The 16035-nt window shown below is 41.8% G+C and overlaps 1 pseudogene; it reads right to left on the bottom strand.

Moving 5' to 3' along the window:
• Window positions 1–13626: 13626 nt before the first annotated feature.
• On the bottom strand, window positions 13627–15133 carry LOC148109619 (heterogeneous nuclear ribonucleoprotein A1 pseudogene; annotated as a pseudogene).
• Between the last annotated feature and the right edge of the window lie 902 nt (window positions 15134–16035).

Genomic DNA, 16035 nt, shown 5'->3' with positions numbered 1-16035 from the left:
TTGGTTAAGCATCTGGACTCTTGATTTCTGCTTAAGTCAAGATCTCAGGGTCGTGAGATGGAGCCCCACATCCGTTCTGCATTGGGCATGGAAGCTGCTTAAATTTCTCTCTCTCCCTCTCCCTCTGCCCCTCATTCCCACACTCTTTTTCTGTCTCTCTCTCTAAAAAAATTTTTTTAAAAAGTAAAATGTTACATTAATAAATCAAAAATAAAAGCCAAATAACTGGTAGTGATTTTCATAGGTACAAAATATGCATAAAATTCTATATCCATTATAAAAAAATGTTTAACAAAAGAAAAAAATTCTTAAATTTTTTTTAAAGATTTTATTTATTTATTTGACAGAGATAGAGACAGCCAACAAGAGAGGGAACACAAGCAGGGGGAGTGGGAGAGGAAGAAGCAGGCTCATAGCGGAGGAGCCTGACGTGGGGCTCAATCCCGGAACGCCGGGATCACGCCCTGAGCCGGAGGCAGACGCTTAACCGCCGTGCCACCCAGGCGCCCCCAAAAAATTCTTAAATATTTTAAATAGCATTTATCAGAAATCAATAGTAAACGATTCTGAAATTTTACGGGTATTCTGACTAATGTCAGGAACAAGCCAGGTATGCTTAGTATCTGCATTATTCAAGACTACAGTACTTTGGGCAGCCTACTTAATGGATTTAGTGGAATTAACCTAGAAAACAAAACGAGGGGAATAAGTGAGGAGGCAATATTTACATAAGATATGATGTCTACATAGACCAAAACCACCTGAAACGAATATAATGTTACACATCAATTATATCTCAATAAAAAATAAGCATTTACAACTTAATATCTTTGTTCCTAATTAGCCATAACTAGTTAGAAATGAATTGAAAACAAAACCCCATTTGCAAAAATGACAACTAAAAAAATTCAATAAGAAAAAAAAATATACCTATACACACCTGTAAAAAAAAAAAACAAACCTATGCAGCTTTACTGATAAACATGAACTACGGCCCCCATGGGAAAACCCACCATACTTTTAGATGGGAAGACTCAAATAACATAAAGATAGCGATCTTCCCAACGCCCTATGTAAGCGTCATGCTTTTTCAGTCAGAATACCAAAGGAGTTTTGAAGGAACTGAATAAATTGGTCTTAAGTTTCCTCTGGAACACTAATTCCATAAAAATTGCCAAGATATTTTGAAAAACAGGATAATGAGTAGAGCCGTATCTTATCAGATATGAAAATGTCCTTAAAAACTATTATAATTAAAGTAGCCTGTTATTATGCCAGTAATAGACAAATAGTTTATTATATCAGAATATAGGTATATTCTGAGAATATAATCCAGAAATATATATCCATTCGATACATGAAATATGTGAAATATATTAAATCAGTAGGTAAAGAATGAATTATTCAATATACGGATTGGAACAATTGAACATCCATTTTGAGTAAACCAAACTTAGAGTCCTGCACTGTGAGATAGATATATAGATAATATCTATATATATCTATAATATCGATATATCTATATGGAGATAGATATACATCAGTGATGGCTCACAAAACTATTAGAGGAAATTTTAAAGAAAAGTTTTCAAAATCTTTATTGGAGAAAGACCTTCTACATAAAGTCCAGAAGCCAGAGAAAATTGGACATAATTCCAAGATTTTCCTACTGAGATTTATTGCGCTATGTTGAAAAAATATCATAGACAAAGTGAAAAAACGAAACAGATGAAGAGAGAGACAACTCAGAGAACCTGCAGGGGCCCGCAGGGCGCTACATTCTACTTTCAACCTGAGAGCTTTGGTGACCTGGTAAGCCAAACCAATTTTCAACAGCTCAGCAGAGTAGGGTTGGAAGAAAAGGCCCAAAGTGGGGGCTACGTAGGACCCTGTCCCCCACCCCACAAACCTGGAACATGAAAGGGTGACACCCTCACAGTAAAGTTAAACTGGAAGTTAGCACGTCCTCTATTCTGTTGGACAGGAATGACATGGCCAATCTCAAAACTGGTGGTTAAGTAGCAAAACAATCACCCATCCTTTTTTTTTTAATGATTTTTTATTATTTATGTTAGTCACCATACAGTACATCCCCGGTTTCCGATGTAAGGCTCGATGATTCATTAGTTGCGTATAACACCCAGTGCACCATGCAGTACGTGCCCTCCTTACTACCCATCACCAGCCTATCCCATTCCCCCACCCCCCTCCCCTCTGAAGCCCTCAGTTTGTTTCTCATAGTCCATAGTCTCTCATGCTTCATTCCCCCTTCGGATTACCCCCCCCCCTTTCTTTATCCCTTTCTTCCCCTACTGATCATCCTAGTTCTTATGTTCCATAGATGAGAGAAATCATATGATAGTTGTCTTTCTCTGCTTGACTTATTTCACTTAGCATTATCTCCTCCAGTGCCGTCCATGTTGTAGCAAATGTTGAGAACTCGTTCTTTCTGATGGCTGAGTAATATTCCATTGTATATATGGACCACAACTTCTTAATCCAGTCATCTGTTGAAGGGCATCTCGGCTCCTTCCACGATTTAGCTATTGTGGACATTGCTGCTATGAACATTGGGGTGCATATGGCCCTTCTCTTCACTACGTCTGTATCTTTGGGGTAAATACCCAGTAGTGCAATGGCTGGGTCATAGGGTAGCTCAATTTTTAACTTTTTAAGGGACCTCCACACTGTTTTCCAGAGTGGCTGTACCAACTTGCATTCCCACCAACAATGTAGGAGGGATCCCCTTTCTCCACATCCTCTCCAACAATTGTTGTTTCTTGCCTTGTCTATTTTTGCCATTCTAACTGGTGTAAGGTGGTATCTCAGTGTGGTTTTGATTTGAATTTCCCTGATGGCTAATGATTTTGAACATTTTTTCATGTGTCTGTTAGCCATTTGTATGTCTTCATTGGAAAAGTGTCTGTTTATATCTTCTGCCCATTTTTTGATTTGTTTATTTGTTTCTCATGTATTGAGTTTGAGAAGTTCTTTGTAGATCTTGGATACCAGTCCTTTATCTATAGTGTCATTTGCAAATATATTCTCCCATTCCGTGGGCTGCCTCTTAGTTTTTCTGACTGTTTCCTTGGCTGTGCAGAAACTTTTAATCTTGATGAAGTCCCATAAATTCATTTTATCTTTTGTTTCTCTTGCCTTTGGGGGTGTGTCATGAAAAAGGTTGCTTTGGCTGATGTCGTAGAGGTTGCTGCTATGTTCTCCTCTAGAATTTTGATGGATTCCTGTCTCACACCGAGGTCTTTCATCCATTTGGAGTTTATTTTTGTGTATGGTGTGAGATACTGGTCAAGTTTCATTCTTTTGCATGTAGCTGTCCAATTTTCCCAGCACCATTTATTGAAGAGACTGTCTTTTTCCCACCAGATGTTTTTTCCTGCTTTATCAAATATTAGTTGCCCAAAGAGCCGAGGGTCCATTTCTGGGCTCTCTATTCTGTTCCATTGGTCTATGTGTCTGTTTTTGTGCCAGTACCATGCTGTCTTTGTGATCACAGCTTTGTAGTACAGCTCGAAATCCAGCATTGTGATGCCCCCAGCTTTGTTTTTCCTTTTCAACAGTTCCTTGGAGATTCGGGGCCTTTTCTGGTTCCATACAAATTTAAGGACTATTTGTTCCAGTTCTTTGAAAAATGTCATTGGTATTTTGATCGGGATAGCATTGAAAGTGTAGATTGCTCTGGGTAGCATGGACATTTTAACTATGTTAATTCTTCTGATCCATGAGCATGGAATATCTTTCCATCTTTTTATGTCTTCCTCAATGTCTTTCAAGAGTGATTTATAGTTTCTAGAATATAGGTCCTTTACGTCTCTGGTTAAGTTAATTCCAAGGTAACGTATGGTTTTTGGTGCTATTGTAAATGGGATGGATTCCCTAATTTCTCTTTCTTCGGTCTCGTTATTCGTGTATAGAAATGCAACTGATTTCTGAGCATTGATTTTGTATCCCGCCACGTTACTGAATTGCTCTATAACTTCTAATAGTTTGGGAGTGGCTTCTTTTGGGTTTTCCATATAGAGTATCATGTCATCTGCGAAGAGAGACATTTTGACTTCTTCTTTGCCGATGTGAATACCTTTGACCCTTTTTGTCGTCTGATTGCTGTTGCAAGGACTTCTAGTACTATGTTGAATAATAGTGGCGAGAGTGGGCATCCTTGTCGAGTTCCTGATCTTAAGGGAAAGGCTTCCAGCTTTTCCCCATTGAGAATAATATTTGCAGTAGGCTTTCATAGATGGCTTTTATGAGGTTGAGAAATGTACCTTCTATTCCTACACTCTGAAGGGTTTTAATCAGGAAAGGATGCTGTATTTTGTCAAATGTTTTTTCGGCATCGATTGAGAGGATCATATGGTTCCTGAGTCTTTTCTTGTTGATATGATGTATCACGCTGATTGATTTGCGAATATTGAACCACGCTTGCATCCCAGGTATGAATCCCACTTGATCGTGATGGATAATCCTTTTAATGTACTGTTGGATTCTATTAGCAAGTATCTTGTTGAGGATTTTGGCATCCATATTCATTAGGGAGATCGGTCTGTAATTCTCCTTTTTGAGGGGGTCTTTGCCTGGTTTGGGGATCAAGGTAATATTGGCCTCATAGAATGAGTTTGGTAGCTTTCCTTCTGTTTCTATTTTTTGAAATAGCTTTAGGAGAATAGGTATTATTTCTTCTTTGAATGTTTGGTAGAATTCCCCAGGAAAACCGTCCGGGCCTGGAGTTTTGTTATTTGGAAGGTTGTTTATCACTGACTCAATTTCTTTATAATTAATTGGCCTGTTTAAGAAATCAATTTCTTCCTGTTTCAATCTTGGTAGTTTATAGGTTTCCAGGAAGGATTCCATCTCTTCCAGATTGCTTAGTTTATTGGCATATAGCTGTTGATAAAAATTTCTAATAATCCTTCCAATTTCAATGGTGTTCGTCGTGACCTCTCCTTTTTCATTCATAATTTTAATAATCTGGGTCCTTTCTCTTTTCTTTTGGATAAGTGTTGCCAGTGGTCTGTCAATTTTATTGATTCTCTCAAAGAACCAGCTTCTGGTCCTGTTGATCTGCTCTACTGTACTTCTGGTTTCTGCTTGATTGATTTCAGCTCTAATTTTGGTCAACTGCTTCCTCGTGCGTGGATTAGGCCTGTCCCTCTGTTGCTGTTCCAGCTTCTTGAGGTGAGAATATAAAAACTGCATTTTAGATTTTTCTATTCTTTTGAGTGAGGCTTGGATGGCTATGTATTTCCCCCTTAGGACTGCCTTTGCAGTAGCCCATAGGTTTTGGACTGTTGTATTTTCATTCTCACTGGTCTCCATAAATTGTTTAATTTGATTTTTGATTTCCTGGTTTATCGAGTCATTCCTGAGCAGGATGGTTCTTAGTCTCCAAGTGTTTGAGTTTCTTCCAAATTTTTCCTTGTGCTTGAGTTCCAATTTCAGAGCGTTGTGGTCTGAGAATATGCAGGGGATAATTTCAATCTTTTGGTATCGGTTGAGACCTGTTTTGTGTCCCAGAACATGGTCTATTCTTGAGAATGTTCCATGGGCATTAGAATAGAATGAGTATTCTTTGTTTCTGGAGTGTAGTGTTCTATATATATCTATGAGGTCCAACTCGTCGAGTATGGCATTCAAAGCCTTTGATTCTTTGCTTAGTTTTTGCCAGGGTGTTCTGTCTATTTCTGATAGTGGAGTGTTGAGGTCCCCTACTATTAATGTATTTTTATTTATATGTCTCTTTATTCTGGTTAAGAGTTGGCTTATGTATCTTGCTGCTCCCCTGTTGGGGGCATATATATTTATAATTGTCATATCCACTTGTTGAATACTTCCTTTAAGAATAATATAGTGCCCTTCTGCGTCTCTAACTATAGTCTGTAGTTTAAAATCCAATATATCTGATATGAGAATTGCTACCCCAGCTTTCTTTTGAGGTCCATTTGCGTGAAAGATGGTACTCCATCCCCTTACTCTCAGTCTGAATGCATCTTTGGGTTAGAAATGAGTCTCTTGTAGACAGCAAATGGATGGGTCATTTCTTTTTATCCAATCTGCAACCCTGTGGCGTTTTATGGGAGTATTTAAGCCATTCACATTAAGACTGAGTACTGAGAGATATGATTTTAATGATGCCATGTTGCCAGTAAAGTCTTTGTTTGTATTGGCTGTGACTTTCTGTTCTGTATCACTCTTGGGGCCTTTTTACTTTTATAGAACCCCCCATAATATCTCCTGTAGGGCTGGTTTCGTGGTTACGAAATTGGTTAGTGACTGGTGATTCTGAAATGTCTTTATTTTTCCATCAATTCTGAATGACAGCCTTGCTGGATAAAGGATCCTTGGCTGCATGCTTTTCTCTGAAAGAGCTTTAAATATGCTCCCCCAACCCTTTCTCTCATTCCAGGTCTGTGTAGACAGGTCTGACGTAATTCTGATGCCTTTGCCTTGGTACGTGAGAAATTTCTTTGCCCTGGACGCTTTCAATACTGTACCCTTGGATCTAATATTTGCACATATGCACTATGACATGACGTGGCATAGGTTTGTCGTGGTTGAGCTTGGGAGGGGTCCTCTCTGCCTCTTGGACACGAATGTTTGTTTCCCTCGCTAGATTAGGGAAGTTTTCAGCTACAATTTGTTCAAATATCTCTTCTAGACCTCTGTTTTTCTCCACCCCCTCGGCGATGCCGATGATTCTGACATTGGATCATTTCATTGAGTCAGTAATCTCCCGTAACCTACATCCGTGGGCTTGGATTTTTTTTAAGAGCAGCTTCTATTTTGGTTTTTTCCTCTATTAGCCCATCCTCCAATTCACTAACCCGTTCCTCTGCTTCTGTGACCCTGGCCGTCAGAGCCTCTCGTTTTGCCTGCATTTGGCTCATAGAATTTTTAATTTCTGTCAGATTCGCTCTCATTTCTGTCCTTAGGGATTCTATATTCTCAGTAACCTTTTCGTTAATAGTTTTTTCAATTCTACTCATCATTTTGACCATGGTGACTCTGAATTCCATTTCTGATACTTTGGTTACATCCATATCCATTATTTCTGTGGCACAGGCCACAGACTCACTATCTTTTCTTTGCTGGGGGGGGGGAGGGGGCTTCTCCTTCTTGTCATTCTGATGAGGAGAGGTTGCGGGGTTGTCCAGAGCCCAAATTATTGACTGGGTCCCAGGCCATGCCCCTTGTTTTATAGGGATCTTAGGGATGTGGGCTTCTTCTTTAAAGATTTTATTTATTTATTTATTTATGTGGCAGCCAACCAGCGAGAGAGGGAACAGAAGCAGGGGAGTGGGAGAGGAAGAAGCAGGCTCCCAGCGGAGGAGCCCGATGAAGGACTCCTTTCCGGAATGCCGGGATCACGCCCTAAGCCGAAGACAGGCGCTCAATGACTGCGCCACCCAGGCGCCCGGGTTGTGGGCTTCTTGATTTTTCAGCCTGCCTTCTGGGGGAGGGGCCTGCCGCGCCGATACTCAGGCAGCCATGTTTGGGTAGAGTCTCCGTGTTCCCTGCGAGGGGGGATGGGGATGGGCACGCTGTGAGCCAGTATTTCCAGGCTTTTGTTCTCTGGCAGCTTTCCCTGGCGGTTTGTTGTGCCTCTTCTGAGAGTCAGAGCAGCAGCGGCCAAATCTCAGCCTCTGTCACAGAACAGAGGGATTGCGGCCCGTTCTCTACTGATGTTCTGGCCACTTTAACTCTGTTACTGTTGGTGCTGCTCAACCCTGCAGCGTCCCGGGATGTGCGCCCCACACCCGGCGTCCCAGCCCTCACTTCCAGGGCCGGCGCGTCTCTGTCCTTTGTGTTTCTAACGCCGCCAGCCGCCAGCCGCCCCGCGCGCGCTCCCGGATCTCCCGGTCTCAGTCTGGATCCAGTGAGCGCACCGGGATTCCGGGGTTCCGCGAGATGCCTGGTGGCGCGCGCACCCGGCTCACGGTCTCAGTCTGCTGTTTTGCGGGTGCCATCCCCGAGTCCGCCCGCTCTCCCGTGCAGGTGGCTACCACTTCCCCGCGGTGACCGAATGCGGCAGCTCCCTCCCCTTCCGTTTATCTTCCGATATCTGTGCGCGGTTTCATGGCTCCCTGCTTCGTACCTCAATACTCAGCGCTGGAGATGTTCATTTGTAGAGATCCAGATGTATCTTCCTGCGTCTCAGGCTGATTCCGTGGTTGTTTAGGCTGGTCTGGTACCTATCCAGCTCGACTTGGGGGACCGGCTGAAAAAGATGTCTCCTACTCCTCTGCCATCTTAACTCCTTCTATCACCCATCCTTAAGGCAATGAATGAAAACATCTTGAACTCAATCAACCTCACTAAGGGTTTCAAAACCCTCAAGGCAAGAATTTAATCTAGACAGATGACTGGATTAAGAAGTGGTCCTATATACAATGGAATATTACTCAGCTACCAGAAAGAACGAGTTCTCAACATTTGCTGCAACATGGACGGCACTGGAAGAGATAATGCTAAGTGAAATAAGTCAAGCAGAGAAAGACAATTATCATATGATTTCTCTCATCTATGGAACATAAGAACTAGGAAGATCGGTAGGGGAAGAAAGGGATAAAGAAAGGGGGGTAATCAGAAGGGGGAATGAAACATGAGAGACTATGGACTATGAGAAACAAACTGAGGGCCTTAGAGGGGAGGGGGGTGGGGGAATGGGATAGACCGGTGATGGGTAGTAAGGAGGGCACGTATTGCATGGTGCACTGGGTATTATATGCAACTAATGAATCATCGAGCTTTACATCGGAAACTGGGGATGTACTGTATGGTGACTAACATAATATAATAAAAAATCATTAAAAAAAAAAGAATTTAATCTAGAATGGCCTGGGAGTGTCCTCAGAAATCTGATAAAAGCAAACACAAATCCTTTCTTCAGAAATGCACCTTTATCCCAGGTCCCAAGTATTTCCCTCCCCCCTTCCAAAAAAAATAAATAACCCCTCCCCCCGCAAAAAAAACAAGGAAAATGAGTAGCTTTCAGTCAAAACCAAACCAGACCACGAAAACACAAGCGTCATGAGAGATAGCACCAACCAGAGCTAGAAAAATCTGACCTACAAATACTTTAGATGAGTTATTCTCAAGACACAGTCCCTAAACTAAGCAGCATCAGCAACACCTGGGAACTCTCTGGAAATAGACATTCCTGGGTTCCGCCCCAGACCTGCTAATCACAAACTCTAGAGGTGAAGCCCGGCCACGAGCGACTTAACAAGTTCTCAGGTCATTCTGATGTACATTCAAGTTAAGAACCATTACTTTAAATATTAAATTTAGGGGCGCCTGGGTCCCTCAGTCTGTTGAGCGTCTGCCTTCAGCTCAGGTCATGATCCTGGACACCCGGGAACGAGCCCCACATCGGGCTCCCTTGCTCAGTGGAGAGCCTGCTTCTCCCTCTGCCCCTCACCCTGCTTGGGCTCTCCCTCTCAAATAAATAAATAAATAAATATTAAATGTAAAGAACTAGTGTATGGTGCAAATGTGTTCGATGTGTTGTGGAAGAGAGGCTTGGAAATATGACAAAAGAGCAAATAATTCTGAATAAAGCCAACCAGGGCTTTCAGGAGTGAAAAATCTGGTAAGCAGAATTTAAAATTCGATTGATCCATTTAGCAGCAGACCAGCTCTCTTTCTCTCTCTCTCCAATAAATAAATAAAATATTTTAAAAATAAATAAAAATAAAAGATTTTATTTATTTATTTATTTATTTATTTATTTGAAAGACAGCACACAGGAACAGGGGGACAGGCAGAGGGAGAGAGAAGCAGACTCCCCGCTGAGTGGGGAGCCCAATGTGGGGCTCGGTCCCAGGACCCTGAGATAATGACCTGAGCCAAAGGCAGATGCTTAACTGACTGAGCCACCCAGGTGCCCCGAAATGTCAAATTTCAATCAGGCTTCAAGGAAAAAGGCAGACTAAATAAGAGTCTTGGCACTTTCCTACAAGAGAATTCAAGACATTTATTGTCTAGTAAATTGAAGAGTATGAATTAAAAGTTGCTCACGGCAAGCACTCAGTACCAATAGTACTTACAAGCAGCGTTAGTCTATAATGTGCAGGTATCATATGCTTTAGAAAATATATGGTTAAAACTAACATCTAACTATAATGGAAAAATAAAAACTCTTAGGAAACTAAAAACAAAATGCCGTCTCCCGTAGGTGATAAAGAATATCTAACCTAAGGGCCGCCCGGCTGGCTCAGTCAGAAGAGTGTGCAACTCTTGATCTTGGGGGCCATGAGTTCAAGCCCCACGTTGGGTGCAGAGATGGCTAAAAAATAAATAAAACTTTTTATGAAAATGATTATCTAACTTCAAACAATAGCCAACACCACACTTTCACAAGTCCTCCACGAGACTGTCATTATTAAATAAAGAAGAGGTGAAAAGTGGCTGGTATCTACAGATTACTCTTATTTGAAAGGAAAACCAAGAAAACACACTAATCTTTCTCTTTGTCTCTGCGATTCTCAATTTTACCATACTGTACTTGGAGGTAGAATTGATTTTATTACTTAGCCTGTGAACTTTTCCAACCTGCAGTCTTTCATTATTCTTTTCCTTCTAGAAAATGGAATATTAAATTCTATTTAATAACAGGCAGTTATTTTTAAAAAGAAACCAACTGGAAATAATAATTGAGAACTGTAATTGCCGAAATCAGGAATTGAATGGGTGGGGTGAAAGTCAGCATGAATTCCACCAAAAGCAGATTTTTATGAGCAGAAGATCAGATCGAGGAACCCTCCCAGAAGAAAGTAGTAATTCGACCTCCGAAAATAATTTTTAAAAAAAGGAAAGAAAGAGAGTAGTAAAGGGTCAACTTGCTGATAAGAAGAGTGCCAAAAGGATAGGGGAAAACAGGGGGGAGGAAGCATCTGAAAAAAATTATAATGACTGAAAATTCTCAGAATGTTACAGAGAAAAAGCAAATCCCATACAAAGGACTAAAATAAATCAGACTTATAATATCACCGGCATCAAGAAGACGGTGGTAACACATTAAAGCCGCCCAAGGAGGACAGCTACCTTGGCCTGCGAGGAGGAGAAGAGCAGGGAAGGGTGTGGACGGAGAAGATAGTGGGGGAGAGCGCCCCGGTATGAGGCTGGAAGAGGGTGCCGGGAAACGCAGCCAAAAGAAATGTCCCAGTTGGTGAAATAGCCAAAGACATTTAAGGACAACGGTTTTGAAGAACTATGTGAGCCACGGTTCAGAAATTTATAGTAAATATTTTCTTCTGCGGAATGCTTTCTATGAGTGTGTGTGTGTGTGTGTGTGTGTGTGTGTACACGCATGCGCATGAAACGAACTCACGGAAGAGGTTGGATGTACCATCTGGACTGATGTGTAGTAGATAAGACGGCCTCACTGAAAGGAGGAGCTTGGAGACAAAGGTGACCAAAGGCATGTTAGCTCCCAGGAATTTTTAGAAATCTCGTAAGGCAGGGAGGGAAGGACATCCACGCCCATCCGGACAGCCCGGGTCTGGGACACTTCATTCCAGCTGACATCTGGGTGACTAGCCCTTCTGCTTCCAGAGCAGAACGGCGCTCTCTAGGGGGGTTCCTGCACCTTGGGTGCTCTCCGTGTGAGCCCCTGACGAATGTCTTCCGCACTTCCGGGTTCTTAAGACTTGTTCAGTTCAGCCCCCTGCACTCAGCCTGTCTGCTTTACGAGCTCTCCTTTCCTTCCTTCCTTTTGTCCAAATGGCATTTTCCAAAGTGCCCTGAGCACATCTGTTCTACTTCCTCCAGCTCACCCATCCATGAGGTCACCCCCGACGCCACGGCTCTCAGAATTCCATTGTAAGTATACATGAATCACCTTGAACTTGAGGGGCCTGGATGGCTGCAAGCTCATCATGCATTTGGAAATACTTTGTTGTAATATTCACTTCATTTCAAACTTTTCAAACTTTTTCCGTGAAGTTTAGTAACTATTTGAGATTTCACAGGCCATATGGCCTCCGTAGCAACCGTGCCGCTCTGCCATTTTGCACGAAAGCAGCCGTAGACGATATGTAAACAAATAGTTATGGCTGTGTGCCAGCGACATTTTATTTACAAAAACAGCCGGTGGGAAGGAGTTGGCCCACAGGCCTGAGTTTGATGTAAGCAAGCACTTGCCAAAATGAATACCAGGCCCCTATAGATGGCTGGATCTGGGTAATAGGGGCCTGGTCTCCCTGTGGGTGTCCAATCCCTCCCCCAAGGATTTTATGGATTTCAAGATTTCTCAAGGTGATTTTTAGCTCTAGACTTCGGCTTTGCATGGCTTTCCTCTGTTCTGTACCAGGTCTGCCCTGGCTTATGTATTTATTAAACTATTCACACTATATTTTGGCGACTGTATACTTTTGCTCAGCTATCACAACGAAGTACCACACACTGGGGGCTTAAACAACAGAAATTTATTTTCTCAAAATTCTGGAGGTTGGAAGTCCAAGATCAAGGTGCCGGCAGGCTTCAATTCTTCTGAGGCCTCTCTCTTTGGCTTGTGGATGGCCGTCTTCTCCCTGCGTCATCACATGGCCTTCCCTCTGTATGTGTCTGTGTCCTGATGTCCTCTTCTTAGAAGGACACCAGTCATATTGAACTAGAGCCCACCCTAAGGACCCCCTTTTAATTTACCTTTTAAAAGATCCTGATTCAAATATAGTCACATTCTGAGGTAATGGAGAGTTAGAACTTCAACTCCCCCTCCAATATGAATTCAGGGGTAACACAATGTAGCCCATATTTATGAGAATGTAAATTTTATAAACTCTTGTGGTTATAGGAAGGGGTCTCCATATGTATTACATAGCAAAATTATTAAATTGCTTAACCATTCCTATTGTTAAAAGTTCTTTTTTAAGTTTTTATTTAAATTCCAGTTAGTCACCATACAGTGTAATAGCGGTTTCAGGTGTACAATGTAGTGATCCGGCACTTCCATACAACACCCAGTGCTCATCACAAGTGCGCTCCTTAATCCCCGTCACCTATTTCACCCATCTCCCCGCCCACTTCCCCTCTGGTAACCATCAGTTTGTTCTCTGTACTCAAGAGTCTCTTTCTTGGTTTGTCTCTCTCTGTCTTTTTTTTTTCTCTTCGCTCATTTTGTTTTGTTGCTTAAATTCCACATTTGAGTGAAATAATATGGTATTTGTCTTTCTCTGTCTGACTTATTTTGCTTAGCATAATGCTCCCTAGCTCCATCCACATCATTGCAAGGGACAAGATTTCATTCTTGTTCATGACTGAGTAATATTTCATCATATGTATATATATATACATATATATATATATATATATATATATATATATGTATATATATATATATATGACACATTTACTCAGCATCATGATCAGACTATTATATTTAGCAATCAACAGCATGGTTGGAAAAAGAAAAAAAATCTACATTAAAACCCTTTGTTGGAATGCATTACCCTTTCCACAGAACAGAAACTAACACAACTTGTTATACAATTAGTCACAAATTCGGTGCTCAAGTTTTTTGCCAGAGCATGTGAGTATTGTCTAAAATCTGTCTTCTTTGTAGCAACTAGGCCCTGCCTCCACTGTGTTTGGCTGAGTTCACAAATTTGTCTATAACCGATAGGTTTCCTGTCCCTCGTCTGGCTCTCCTCTCCTGCTAAGCTTCGGTTCCTGGCAGTGATTAAAACCTCCCGCCACTGCCATCACTACTGCTACTGCAGGGACCACCACAGCCACCTTGGTCCCATCGTTTGGCAAAGTATTGGCCTCCACCACCATAGGGGTCAGAGTTTCAACCTCCAAACTTTCCTGGGTCCAAAATTTGAGGATTGAATGTTGTAATTGCCAGAATCCTTATAGCTTCCACCACCTCCAAATTTGCTTCCATCATTACCAAATCTGTTATAACCATCCCCACTGCCACCATATCTACCACCACCTCGACTGCCACCAAAGCCACCTTGCTCACTGAAGTTTTCTCCATGACCAATATTGTTATTCCCACCAAAACCACCTCCACGACCATCACCAGACTTTCCAGAACCACTTCAACCTCTTTGGCTGGATGAAGTCCTAGCCATCTCTTGCTCGCACAGGGCTTTCCTCACTTCACCAGGTCCCATTCACAGTATGGGATTTTTGAATGACAGTCTTGTCTACAGAGTTGTGGTCATCAAAAGTTACAAAAGCAAAGCCTCTCTTCTTGCCACTGCCTTGGTCAGTCATGATTTCAGTCACTTTAATTTTCCCTTAATGATGTCCTTCAGTGTCTTCTTTAATGCCCCCAACAAAAATCTTTTTCAGATAAGTGGACACCAGGTCTTTAAGAATCTTCTCTTGAGACAGCCCTCTTTGGTTCCACAAGTCTTCCATCCACCTTGTGTGACCTTGCATTCGTGACTGTATCCACCTTCTCCACAGTGGCACAGTTGACAAATCCAAAGCATCTGGAGTGCTTGGTGTTTGGGTCTCTCATTACCACACAGTCCACAAGTGTTCCCCATTGCTTAAAATGGCTCCTCAGACTCTCATTGGTTGTTTCAAAGCTCAAACCTCCAACGAAGAGCTTCCACAGCTCTTCAGGCTCTTTGAGAGACTCTGACTTAGACGTGACTGCAGTGGGGGGAAAGACTTCAAGAATGCTTATACGATGGTATCCACGGGCAGAAAGGACCACATCTTCTTAATCCATTCACCTGTCAACGGACATTTGGGCTACTTCCATAATTTGGCTATTGTAGATAATGCTGCTGTAAACATTGAGGTGCATGAATCTGTTTGAATTAGTATTTTTGTATTCTTTTTTTAAAGATTTTATTTATTTATCCTAGAGACAGAGCGTGCATACACAGGGGGAGGAGCAGAGGGAGAGGGACAAGCAGACTCCACACGGAGCCCAGAGCCCAATGCGGGGCTTGATCTCAGGACCCTGAGATTAGGACCTGAGCCAAAACCAAGAGTTGGACACTTAACTGACTGAGCCACCCAGGCGTCCCAAATTGATATTTTTGTATTTTTTGGGTAAATACCTGGTAGTACTGCATTGTAGGGTAGTTCTATTTTTAACTTTTTGAGGAACCTCCATACTGTTTTCCACTATAGTTGCACCAGTTACCATTCCCACCAACAGTACAAGAGGGTAAAAGCTTTTTTTGACCACTCTGCCTCTCTGGTTTTAATCAGTCTTTGTTTCCCAAGTGGTGTTCAGATTTCCACCAACCAACTAGCATTCCTTTTATTTGCCCCCTCTTCCCAAAGCTTTACCATGTTCCTTCCAGATATAGTCACACGGTTGACCTGAAGATTGCGGTCAACCACATGGCAATCAATCAATCATGGCTATGTGATGAAGACCCAACAAAGACCCTGGATACTGAAGCTTGAGTGGGTGCCCTAGAATTCACTGGACCTAGAATAACCAAAATGATATTGGAAAAGGTGAGCAAAGGTAAAGGACCTAAACTATCTGTTTTTCTTAATTAATTAATTCTTTTTCTAGAGAGAGAGGAAGAGAGAGAGAGAGAGAACCAGCGAGGAGGGGCAGAGAGGGAGAAGGAGAGAGAGAATCCCGAGCAGGCTCCACAATCAGTGCAGAGCCTGATGTGAAGCTCAATCTCACAACCCTGAGGTCATGACTTGAGCCAAAATCAAGAGTTGGATGCCCAACAAACTGAGCCACCCAGGCGCCCCTTAAATTATCTGTTTTTAATCTTTATAATAAAGTCACAGTAGAAGATAGTTTGGTATTGGTGTTAGACAGGTCAATGAAATAGAGATTCTAGAAATAGAACTACATATATATGGTAAATTTGCTTTCAACAAAAGTGCCAAGGCAATTCATCAACAAAAAGACAATCTTTTCACCAAATGGTGGCTAGAATAATTGGATAGCCATATGCTGAAAATAGCCTCAATCTTTATGTTATCATATAAAAATATTAACTTGAAATCACATATCTACACATAAGAGCAAAAACTAAAACACATCCAGAATAAAAAATAAGAGAAAACCTTGTGACC

This window comes from Ursus americanus, chromosome 7, assembly GCF_024610735.1.
Source record: "Ursus americanus isolate L20-20 chromosome 7, mUrsAme1.1.p, whole genome shotgun sequence".
Taxonomy (NCBI): domain Eukaryota; kingdom Metazoa; phylum Chordata; class Mammalia; order Carnivora; family Ursidae; genus Ursus; species Ursus americanus.
The sequence above is the reverse complement of the archived record's forward strand: the minus strand, read 5'-3'. Positions and strand labels throughout refer to the sequence as shown.